Source organism: Nannobrachium achirus (assembly GCF_963921795.1).
Source record: "Nannobrachium achirus genome assembly, chromosome: 4".
NCBI lineage: Eukaryota > Metazoa > Chordata > Actinopteri > Myctophiformes > Myctophidae > Nannobrachium > Nannobrachium achirus.
Genome location: NC_137813.1, coordinates 23,194,533 through 23,206,391, shown reverse-complemented (window position 1 = coordinate 23,206,391; position 11,859 = coordinate 23,194,533). Strand labels below are relative to the sequence as shown.

General features: G+C 45.4%; 1 long non-coding RNA gene across 1 annotated transcript in view; it reads left to right on the top strand.

Moving 5' to 3' along the window:
- The first annotated feature begins 852 nt into the window (after nt 1-852).
- Nucleotides 853-11,859, top strand: part of LOC308283995 — a 23,990-nt gene continuing 12,983 nt past the window's right edge. Inside the window, exon 1 of the long non-coding RNA XR_013961981.1 lies at nt 853-958. This is a non-coding gene — a long non-coding RNA (uncharacterized lncRNA). The remainder of the gene's footprint in view (nt 959-11,859) is intronic.

The window sequence follows — 11,859 nt, the reverse complement described above, 5'->3', positions numbered from 1 at the left end:
AGTTTATGAAGAATGCACAGAAGGTTAACCACAATGGCCTTTTCTAGACATTAGATCATCCACAGGGACACGTGGACGGAGAACAACACAGAGGGGATAAGACAACACTGGGGCATGCCGGTATCTGACCGGATATAGTGCGTCAACCACACAATCACAAAGTCCCCGGTTTGATTCTGGCTGGGGACCTGCATGTGTTGCATGTCCGTCTCCCTCTGTGCCCTCAGTTTCCTGTCTCTTTATTGTCCTGTATTAAAAGGAGGGAAAAAAGAAAAGGAAAAACAAACCAAACAACTGAGATTTAAGACTCTTTCAAGCTTATCAGCACACTCCTCCCTCACTACCTAACCACACATGTATGTGTTTGGCATTCATTGGCAGGCACTCGAAAACCTCGCCTATGGAACTGGGAAAGGGAGTGTTTATCGCAAAGTGCACTCACGTGGAAAAACTACAGACGGCAGGGCCAAACTGGTTGCTGAAACATGGAAAAGAGCTGTTTACACGGTTAAGACTCTTACTGATCCATTTGGGTCCATTTTTACTCTCACAGAGTTAAATGAATCCAGAGGATCTTACTGTGTACTGTATACAGTACAGCAGGGTGGTTCAGTGGTCTCAAGCACCGCTGGTGACTCAGTGATTAGCCAGTGTTATGTCTAGAACACTTTAATACAGTGAAGCTTTGCCCTGGTTATGTAATAATGGATGAGCTGGCCGTCGAACTTATCGATCTAAATATCCTCATGACTCATGACAGCAGCACTTTAACACTGGCTGTTCTCTGTTTTTCAGACGTGACCATGGGCTTGACCCACAGAGGCACCAAGCCAAACCAAACCCCCCCGGCACGGGCGGGGCAGAAGGAGGAGGGATACTATGAGATCAGCTGTGCTGAGTGGGCAGTGTCAGCGGATCAACCCACCGCAGTCACGGCATCTGTACACGAAGAAAACAGGTGTGCTTCGTCTGGTTTTTACTCTCACTGCGAACGAAAAAGGGATTGGTTTCAGTGTTACGTACTGAAGTGATCCTTTGACTGTCTAACCTCTGTCAGCTCAGTTCAGTTCAATTCCCTTGAATTCTCCTCAACTACTTCTACTGTATTGTCACATCACAGGTTTACAGTGTGTGAAATTCTTTTTCATACAAGCTCTCATCACTTGTAGTTTTCATGACAGGAAGAAGAATAGAGATAAGAGAATAGAGAAAGAATGAACAAGGAGAACAGGTCAGATATTACAAATATTCTTGGTATGAGTAAAATAAATACAATACATACATTATATTCAGTACACAAGGTGCACAGAGAGAAGAATATGTATGGAGGCAGTTAAAAATAGCAGCAGATAGTAACTGATACTGATATACAGTACGAGAGGTGCAGCAGTAGAATAGCAACAGATTATTAGCAACACAGAACACAGAGCTGTGTGCATATATACTGCAGTTTCACGTACAGGTGAGACATCATTTGGCAGCATATATCAGAACTGTCGGTGTAAGCATAGTGTATGTGACAGTTCAGACTTATTCTCTATGCAGTATTAGCACGAGTGCTACATGAACAATATTGTTAATGCATCCAGCTACAAAGAGAAACAATCAAACAACACTGGGAGGAATTGACTTAACAGACAAAAAGAAGATAAAAAAATACCAGAAATCTCTCTCTATTTCTCTCTCTCTTTCCTTTTCTAACACACAGACACACACACACACACACACACACACACACACACACACACACACACACACACACACACACACACACACACACACACACACAGAGGAAGCACATGGCTAGCGGGGGTGAGTCATTTCAGCCTGGTAGCAAGTGCCTGGTCCTGGGAGAGTCCCCCCATGTGTCCTTGTGATTACGGCCAAAGCCCCAGAGGGCATCAGGTGCACTGCCACTTAAGGCAACGTGAGCCCATGGTATCCATTGTCTCCAGGCTCACAATGAAAAACGAGCACATGCCAAGCACACTTGAAAGATGATACAAACACCTCGAGAGATGAAAAGGCGCTTCTTCTTTTTTCAGGAACTTGAACTGTATCAGAACCAAGAGGCAGCTGTTTCTGGCCTAGTTCCATTGCGTTTTTTTGTTTGTTGTTGTATGATTCCGTTGTCATATGACACACTGGTGTGTTGTGTGGTTTACAGTGCATCTAATAATAGGGATATTGATGTTGGTTCTGAGAGACATTAGGACCCTGGGCCGGGCAAAGTGTGTGCATTGTAAATATGGAGCTGGTACTAACTGAAGGTTAGGTCTGATACCTTCAGAACCTAACCTTCCAGAAGCAACATGGTGGCAAATGTCACACAATATGCTCGCAGGATGATAATTACAGCTGAACATTGTACAAATACAACCTACTTTATGGGCACTATGCCATTATGGAGAATAGTACATTCAGTGCAGGCATCCCAATTTTAGGGGTAAATTTGATGAAAACGCGTTGCATTGTGAGCTTGTAGATCTGCTATTTTCGTTGTAGAGGGGAAAAAAGAGCAGACCGAGTACAGAGCCAAACCCGGGCATCTACTGTATAAGTACTAGTTCACTACGTATAGAGGGTTTAAGTGGTTAATGTAGAGACAAAAAAAAACAACAGGTTCTTGTTTGTTTATGTTATTTGTATGCAGGTTGCAGATGATAACCCTGTCATCGGTTACAAATAACACATCTTAACGTCTGCCTAAATGGAGCTGGAGCGCACTGTTATTTAGGTATTATAAATGCAATAATTGCAGAGTACGACTAATGACAGGCTAGGCTGTTCTCTACTTAAGCCTGTTCTCCCCAGCACGTGTTCACAAACCAGCAAACACACTTCACACGCACACGTCTTAACCGTAACAATAGAAACGCACACACTCCACCTCGCAGAGATAGGTTTGTCGTAATCTCCCTGCGCTCCACCTTAGCACTCCACAGGTCATTTAGCCAGTTATTGTGGCTTCTGGAAGCGTTACTGTATGCAAGGTAGAAGTAGCGGTGCAGTGGGCGTATTTTGGGAGGGCGTGTAGACATGACTGGACATGCGAGCACAATGAAGTGCTGTTCTACCGGTAAAGTAGTAAGACAGTCCGCTCCATCAAAATCAATAATGCAGAGAAAGTGGGAAATGATTAGCTCAGACAGTATGCGTAACCATCTAGCATGGAGTCATCAACTGTGTGTGTGTGTGTGTGTGTGTGTGTGTGTGTGTGTGTGTGTGTGTGTGTGTGTGTGTGTGTGTGTGTGTGTGTGTGTGTGTGTGTGTGTGTGTGCGCGTGCGTGTGTGTGTGTGCTTGTGTGCGCTCGTGTGCGCATCGGTCATTCAACCAGTCAATGATAGGAGTGATCTCAACGGTCCATCTTGACTGTTTGTGAGGGCGTGAGATGAGATTTAACGAATCATTACCAACGACGGTCAAAATAATTCGAGAAATAGCCACACCTCCACCCTTGCACAACTTCCCTATTCTTCTGGTACCCACGCTTTCAGCAAACACACCCAAATGTACAATTTTCCCTTCATGCTCTCTCTCTCTATATCTCTCCTCATCTCTCTCTGTCTGCCTATCTCTCTCTCTCTCTCTCTCTCTCTCTCTCTCTCTCTCTCTCTCTCTCTCTCTCTTTCTTTCTCTCTCTCTCTCTCTCTCTCTCTCTCTCTCTCTCTCTCTCTCTCTCTCTCTCTCTCTCTCTCTCTCTCTCTCTCTCTCTCTGCAGCCAGCCTAACATAATTGATGCCCTTCCCTAACGACCTTTAATTATACAGTGAGGGCAGGGTGCCTGCAGCTTGTCAACAAGTGTGGCCTGGGTGAAGCCGCGGCCCTTCACCAGGAGTGACACTCCACCTGACTCAGCACAGCACAGAGGCCCCTGTTTACTGGAGCTGCTGTCCACCGCAATCAACACGCCTGCATCTGGCCTGACTGTAATTCCACTGAGGCGCAGCAAGCTCTCTTAACCCTGTCACTGCCAGTAAAGGCCTAGGAACAGAGGATAGATAGCAAGGATGCATGCATTGACGCACTCACACTGGCACACGTGCGCGCACACACAAACACACGCTCATACATGCATGTCGTACACACACATACTGTACACACATGAACCAGCGACAACAGCCCTGCTAATCGGGCTCAGCCCTATTAGCACGACTGGTTGTGCGTTGGTCTGGCGAGTGCGAGTCCCGGGTTCAATCCCCGCTTCCGCTCATCACTACGATCTGGCGTTGTCGGCAGGATGAGGAGCGTGATATCCTCGCGTGAGGGACAGGTCCACGCTGTGTGCGGCGGTCCGCGGCGTGAAGTGTGAAGCGCGAGGGCACGCTCCAAAGATCAGGGGGGTGATTGTAGCCCCCACAGTTAGTACCAGTCATGAACCAGCGACAACAGCCCTGCTAATCGGGCTCAGCCCTATTAGCACGACTGGTTGTGCGTCGGACTGGCGAGTGGGAGTCCCTGGTTCAATCCCTGCTTCCGCGCATCACTACACTCGCATGCAACATACACACCCACGGGTGTACTGTGCACATGATAGTATTTGTACATGGTATTCATAGCATTCATATCATCTTGCACAGTCAAATCTCTGTCCGTCCTGTAACATCTTCTTAGCTGACTTCATTTGGGGGCCTATTTGAATGAGGTGCAGGGATTCAATACTAACATAGCTGCACTAAGTTTACGTTTCAGCATTCTGTTCCCAGGGTCCATGTTACCATAGTTGATGGGCGTATGACACACCTGTATGCAGCGCTTTCGTTATTGTGTTCAATGTGTTGTAATGTGGGAAAAGACGTATGAAAAGATTCCATTTACCCAGCCCACAAATCTTCCAGTTTCCCTGCCTTTATTCTTGGTCATATCATCCCTCCCTTTCCCAGCTGCTGTCTGTAAGAATAACATAAAATAACATATACTGTCCTTTAGTGTCCCCCATAGGGAAATTAGTTTTGTACTCTGTCATGCTGTTCCACGTAAGATACTGTAAAAGTCATACATCAACATCAGCAACATTCATTTTTCATTTTGCCGTTTGCACAGTTCCATACACACCTGACAATGGTGACGTATTGCACAACCCCAATGACCAACATCCTACCGTACATTACGTGGAATTGAGGTGACATACAGTATTTCACAACCCTTGTGACCAACATCCTGCAATTACCTGTTAGTATTGAGAATCTTACGGTAATTGTTTCTTGTTTATTAGATCGTTCCCCATTAGCTGAAGGCTCGGCGACCACACATTTTCATGGGGTCCGTAAATAACAACAAAACATACAATACAATACATGATATAAAACTATGATAAATTGAAATACAGTCTACAGAAAATAAAACGCATCAGTCCAAACAATACGTTGTATCTTTTTGTCGCTTTATTTAGACCTTCCCAAAAAGTAAGATTAGTTGTAGCAGTCAAATGTTATATTAGTCCAAATACACAACACACCTTGGTCAATCTATTAAAGACTCAAAGCATTTTAAAAAGAAGTCCAAACAATTCCTAGTGTACTTTGGTCATTTAAAATATCCAAAAGTCCACAAATCCGACAATTTAAATTTAAATGTAATGTTTATAACTGTTCAGCCTGCTCTTGGGAACCATGAATGTTCTACCAAAAGGTACAATCTAGAATGTAGAGTGTAGAATGTGAGCTGGGTCAGACACATCTTCTGTAGAATGTAGAGTGTAGAATGTGAGCTGGGTCAGACACATCTTCTGTAGAATGTAGAGTGTAGAATGTGAGCTGGGTCAGACACATCTTCTGTAGAATGTAGAGTGTAGAATGTGAGCTGGGTCAGACACATCTTCTGTAGAATGTAGAGTGTAGAATGTGAGCTGGGTCAGACACATCTTCTGTAGAATGTAGAGTGTAGAATGTGAGCTGGGTCAGACACATCTTCTGTAGAATGTAGAGTGTAGAATGTGAGCTGGGTCAGACACATCTTCTGTGCCTGTCTGATAATAGACTTCTCCGAGATTCTTTAGAGGAACAAGTGTTTTTTTTAACACCCATAATTTTCCTAGCCGTCTGCACCAGGCGAGCAATCTGTGATTTCAACTGAGTGTAAATATTTGCCTTCTTTACATGTTTGTGTGTGTGTGTGTGTGTGTGTGTGTGTGTGTGTGTGTGTCTGTGTGTGTGTGTGTGTGTGTGTGTGTGTGTGTGTGTGTGTGTGTGTGTGTGTGTGTGTGTGTGTGTGTGTGTGTGTGCGTACTGCACATCAATGTATGTTATGGTACATGCTTTCCCACTTGTTGCTCAGCCTTTTAGTACTTTACTGTCAGCAGTTATGTCCTGTCCATCAGACCTTGATATATTCGGACAGCCGCATCTATCGACTGCTCCAATCCAGACCCAGGTGAGCCACTGCCCCCTCGGCTTCCAAACACCACCGTGACAGCCGGCCTCCAACTGATTGACACGCTCTGCGAGGCGCTGCTGACTGACAGGCTGAAAGCTGCTGACCACACATGTTGTCTCATCCAGTTAACCTTTGTTGTGGCAGTGTGTTCTCCACTGCTGGGGGGTGGTTTCCTCAGCCCTCGATGTAAACTCATGTTCTCCGTTTGTCATCTCTCTCTCTCAACTCCATTATTAAAACCCCGGCTGGTGATTGATAAGGCGAGTCTAAAAACTGCAGAACATGACCCCATCAGATCTTTAAAAAAAACAACCTTTGAAGTGGCTGGAGCTATCACACGAGCGGTAAAGTAAACACGCAGTGGAAGGCATGCGGGGAGTCACCGTTATAGCTTGCACAGAGAGATGTATAGTCAAAGAAAAAGCGATATCCACCTGTGGTTTAGCGAGATAATTACAGGGACAGTTGTGCAGGCTGAGTTCAGTTTGAGGGGTGTTTGAAAAGGGAGTTGTCAGGGGAGGATTAGAGCCTCGTTGAAACGATAACTCCTGTGACCTTTCAACCCGATCGTTGCAGGGTCATTCAGAGTCCCTCTCATGGCGGAGCCTGAGAGTTCACAGAGCTGAGAGCTCTCCATTAACCGCAGAGTGGTGATGATCTCACCTTTACTCCCAGCGTTTAATCACTCACCGTTATTCAGTGGTGGAAAAAGTACTTTTTTTTTGTAAAAATAGTTGATGACTCCATGCTAGTAAAAGTATCAATACTGCAAAGTAGAAATACTCTGTTACAAGTAAATGTCCGGAATTCAAAATGTACTTTGGGTAAAATACAAAAGTATTGGTATCAAAATGCACTTAAATTACCAAAAGTATAGAAATTACTCGTTATGTCCCATTTCGCGGGTTTCAAATGTCTAAAAAATCTTTTGAAAATAGCAGATCTACAAGCTCATAAAGCGTGTGCTGTGACTAAATAATAATTAATAACTACATTGGATCCATTGGAACACAGGTTCTTTTTTCATTTCCTGAAGAGTAACAGTTTTGGACATAAAAGGTTCACACCCGACAATTACTATATGCACATTTTATGCACATTGTTATCATAAACATAACAACCCATAACATTATCCCGCTATACCACACCTAAACAAATATACTGTTGGCCCAGAAGTGTCTGTTCAAATGTGGCTACAGACAAGGCCAAATAAAACAGCATCTGAAAAGTGGCTTTCAAAAGTGTGGCCCATTATAATCTCTTTAGGAAACATAAAACTAAGCGGTTCTTTTCTATTGATCCGTTAATGCCTTTTAGATTAACGGTGAATTAATTTGGCAGCTGGCAAATCCCAACCCTACATGTATAAATCAGTGGCAATAAAAGGGACTGTTTGTGATGCAGAACAAAGGCTTATCTGTTCCACAAGCGACTACTCTATCTGTTCGTGTCCTCCCCCGCATCGCTAACAAACTTTCAAACGGCTGCCCCACATAATTAGTCCCGTTCGCCGGGTTGCCCCCACAGAGAGGGATGAAAGGGTCCCACAGACAAACATTAACCCAGGGCCTGACCAAGCAGCCTGTCAAAAAGATGAACGGCCCAGACCGGGAGAGAGAGAGAGAGAGAGAGGAACAGAGAGAGGGAGGGAGGGAGAGAAAGAGAGACAGAAACAGAGAGAGAGAGATGGGGAGGGAGGGAGAAATAGAGAGAGAGAGAGAGGGAGAAAAACAGCATTCCATTTCCCGTAAAGCAGGAGGGGGGAGGAGGGGGATTTTGGGAAGTCCAGTGAGTCATCACTTTTTCTTTTCTACCGGCGCACCCCCCCCACCCCTACTACCCCCCCGGTCACACAGCGGAGCTTGAATGCCTCCACTCTGGTTTGCCCCGTCATGTTTTCAATGGGCCGTATTGAATTCTGACAGGCACCTCGCATTAAACGTTGCCGCGCTGCACTACTGGAGAACGCAGCTGTCTAACGCGGCTGTCACCAACATGTAAACTCTCTTTGTTGGAGCAGCAGGCGGCTCTTTTACTTTGAAACCGGAGGAGGTAGAAGTTATGTGGAAAAAAACGTAACATGTTTTGACTCGACCTCCCGCTGGACAGAACTATTCTTGTTTGTCACTCAAGTATGTCTTCGTGTGACGTGATGGATCAAGTGTGACTTTCAAGTGATCCGGTCAAGTATAGGCTATGTCTTAGGGATGGGACGATAAGCGATATCATCGTTTATCGCGATAAAAAAACACTCACGCTAATCGTATTGTGGAGATTTAATTTATCTTGCATATCGTCCTCGGTCATGCACTGGGATCACTTTTTATTTGCCAAGCTGCATATTGAACTGAACTCTCTATTGGTAAAACATACTTATAATATACATACTTGATACAGTCTTTTTTTTTTCACTCTACCAAATATCTTTGCAAAAAAATAGCCGATCTACAAGCTCACAACGCATTGCGACGCGTTGTGAGCTTGAAGATCTGCTTATTTTTTTTGGCAAATGTTCCGCCCCAGGATAATGGATTTTGATTATCGCCATAATATCATAAATCGCGATTTCTTTTGTCACAATAATCGTGAGATGACATTTTCATATCGTCCCATCCCTAGTCTTCGTGTGACGTGATGGCCGGCTTTCAAGTGATCCGGTCAAGTAGGGCGGTCACATATGAGTCTCAACCCCATAAAAAAAGTACAATGTGTTAATTTAAACTTGTGTCACAATACCATTGGTGACGAGAGCCTGTAAAAACGATGACATTGCTCAAAACATAGAAGCGTTTACCAGCCACATAATGGAAAGTGCTTAAATTCTCAAGGAGGAAAAACCACAAATCTTTATTGCCCCCCTTTCTTGTCCTATTTTCGGTGTCAGTGCTTTTGTCCAACCACTCATTCAACCTTAAAGCGTCCCATTTCACTAACTTATTGTCTACACCATTTTGCGGTCAGGGACTCTCCCCCCAGGGGGGGGCCCTTATACTGTATGCACCACCCTGAGCCCTCCCATTAGGGGCCCTTAACCCCGCAGGGGCCAAGCACCTCGCTGCACTGTGCAGCGCTGCGCAGGGTATTTATCGCTCTTTAATCACAGACTCCGCAGAGGGTGATGTCATCGGCCGCAGCACACCAACATGCAACAGAAAGGGGCTGCCGTCCCACTCTCCCCTCGACCCGACCACACTGACCTCACATGATTGATGGCTCTCCATCTCACTGGGCCCTTTGTGCCACTGTGGCCGGCGCGGCATGTGGCACATGAGGCTGTACGCCACTGCTGCTCGCTGCTTCTGCCGCTGCCACTGATGAGTAAGGGTGAGTAATGACAACAATCGTAGAAACGGCCCTTCTTTTCCCAAGGAGGGCTTGTTCACATTAAACTGTCTGTCTCTCTCTGCGTGGTTGATATAAGGCTAGTGCGTGCTCTCTGCAGATGCACCGTGGTGGATGAGCGCCTGGCGACTGCCTCTGATGTGGTGGTCGAAGGTGTGTGTTAGTGTGTGTTTGTGTTTGTCTTGCTGTGTGTGTGTGTGTGTGTGTGTGTGTGTGTGTGTGTGTGTGTGTGTGTGTGTGTGTGTGTGTGTGTGTGTGTGTGTGTGTGTGTGTGTGTGTCTGAATCACACCAGTAGCCAGCCACTTATAATGTAGAGCAGGGGTCTTCAATGTTTTCAGGCCAAGGACCCCTTAGCAGAGAAAGAGAGATGAAGCAGGGACCCCCTCTACATATTGTATATACATATTGTATAAACAAGCTCACAACGCCTCGCAGCGCGAGGTGTTGTGAGTTTGTAGATCGGCTATTTTCGGCAAATAGCTTTTGTGTAGAGGGGAAAAAGAGCAGACTAAGTATAGAGTGAAAGGTCAAGTTTATTAAGTATTGACGGTTCAAGAGGTTAAATATCTGAAAACTCAAATTGACATGAATCCAAAATACACTGATGATTGTGCTGTCAAACAATGAAACTATATGGAATCTGAACAACCTGAAAACGTTGAAGATCCCTGATGTAGAGGGAGCAGTAGCTGAGTGGGTTGAGAGGCTGTCTGGGAATGAGAAGGTCACCAGTTCAACTCTCAGCTCGTCCAGCATAAGCGGCGAACTCGAAGTGCTCATGAGCAAGACGCTCAACCCCTAACGAAGCCCCAAATCCATCTGAGAGCCATCAGCTGGGTGAAGCTCTAAGCCTAAGGGCAATTTGAATTTCCCCATCCCCCGCGGAACAGAGAAATACTAGTACGCTAATAAATCTATGCCAGCTGATGACACGGGCGTGTTGGACATCAAGGCTGAAGGTCACGTGTTGAGTTTCATTGTGACAAGTGGGCGCAGTGTCTCCGTGTCGCCTGTCAGCCTCCATTCGTGGGATTGCCAGTCGCTGTCGCGAGGCGTTTGTCCGTCACGGCGCACAGACACACATTGTATTCCAAACAATAGCTGTCATGATGCCCCTGGTGTACGCCCCCCCATCTTACTGACAATACACTGAGCACGCAGAGATAAAATCACTTTCCCTGGCAGGGAAAAAAAGTTAAACTCACAATAATTCTTGCTTGTGTGTTGCAGAATTGGTGTGAAGTGTGACCTACGCTAAGTTTGTCTTTCTTTAAAAGATGTGTAATAAGTCTGGCAAGCTTTCCTTCACTCCTGTTTTCACATACTGTACAAACCATTGACTGCTAAAGAGTAAAAACAAACACAAGCCTATTACACACACACACACACACACTCACACACACACAAACACACACACACACACACACACACACACACACACACACACACACACACACACACACATCTACGGTATATAAGTGCGCGTTAAGTTAAAACCACAGGAAAAACATCCCACAGTAATTACACACAACTCTTTTTTTCAGTTTCCAGGAAAGGTAAATAATTTTAACAGCATTTCTCTGAACGCGTTCCCTTGTGTAAACACACTCACATATTTCTCTAATGCATACTACAAAGACCTTCCATTTGAAAGAAGAAACACACACACACACACACTCCCTCCCGACAACCTCTGCTGTGATTTATGAAAAACAAAATCCATTACTTCTCCTCCACGCCAAAAAAGCTGGTGCGGTTTTCCTTCAAACGGGTGCCTGGCTAACTGACTCATTGGGCTGAAGGCACGGCGGATTTCCACTTCCACTTTGGCCCTGGTTCCTCTGCAACACTGGAGCACAAAAACACACAGCGACATGGAGGGAAGGAAGAGATGAGCGGGATCTGGAAGCCATTAGGGGCTGGCAGCTGCAGCCCGGCGTGGCTGATTCAGAGAGAGAGAGAGCTGGGGGGGCAGCGGCACATGTATCGCCATAATTAATCTAGGGGTCTTCAACCTTTTCAGGCCAAGGACCCCTTAGTCGAGAGAGAGAGAGATGAAGCAGAGACCCCCACAACCTTAGTTACAGTATCATACATTGATTTCATATAGTTTCATCGTTTGACAGCACAATTGTCAGTG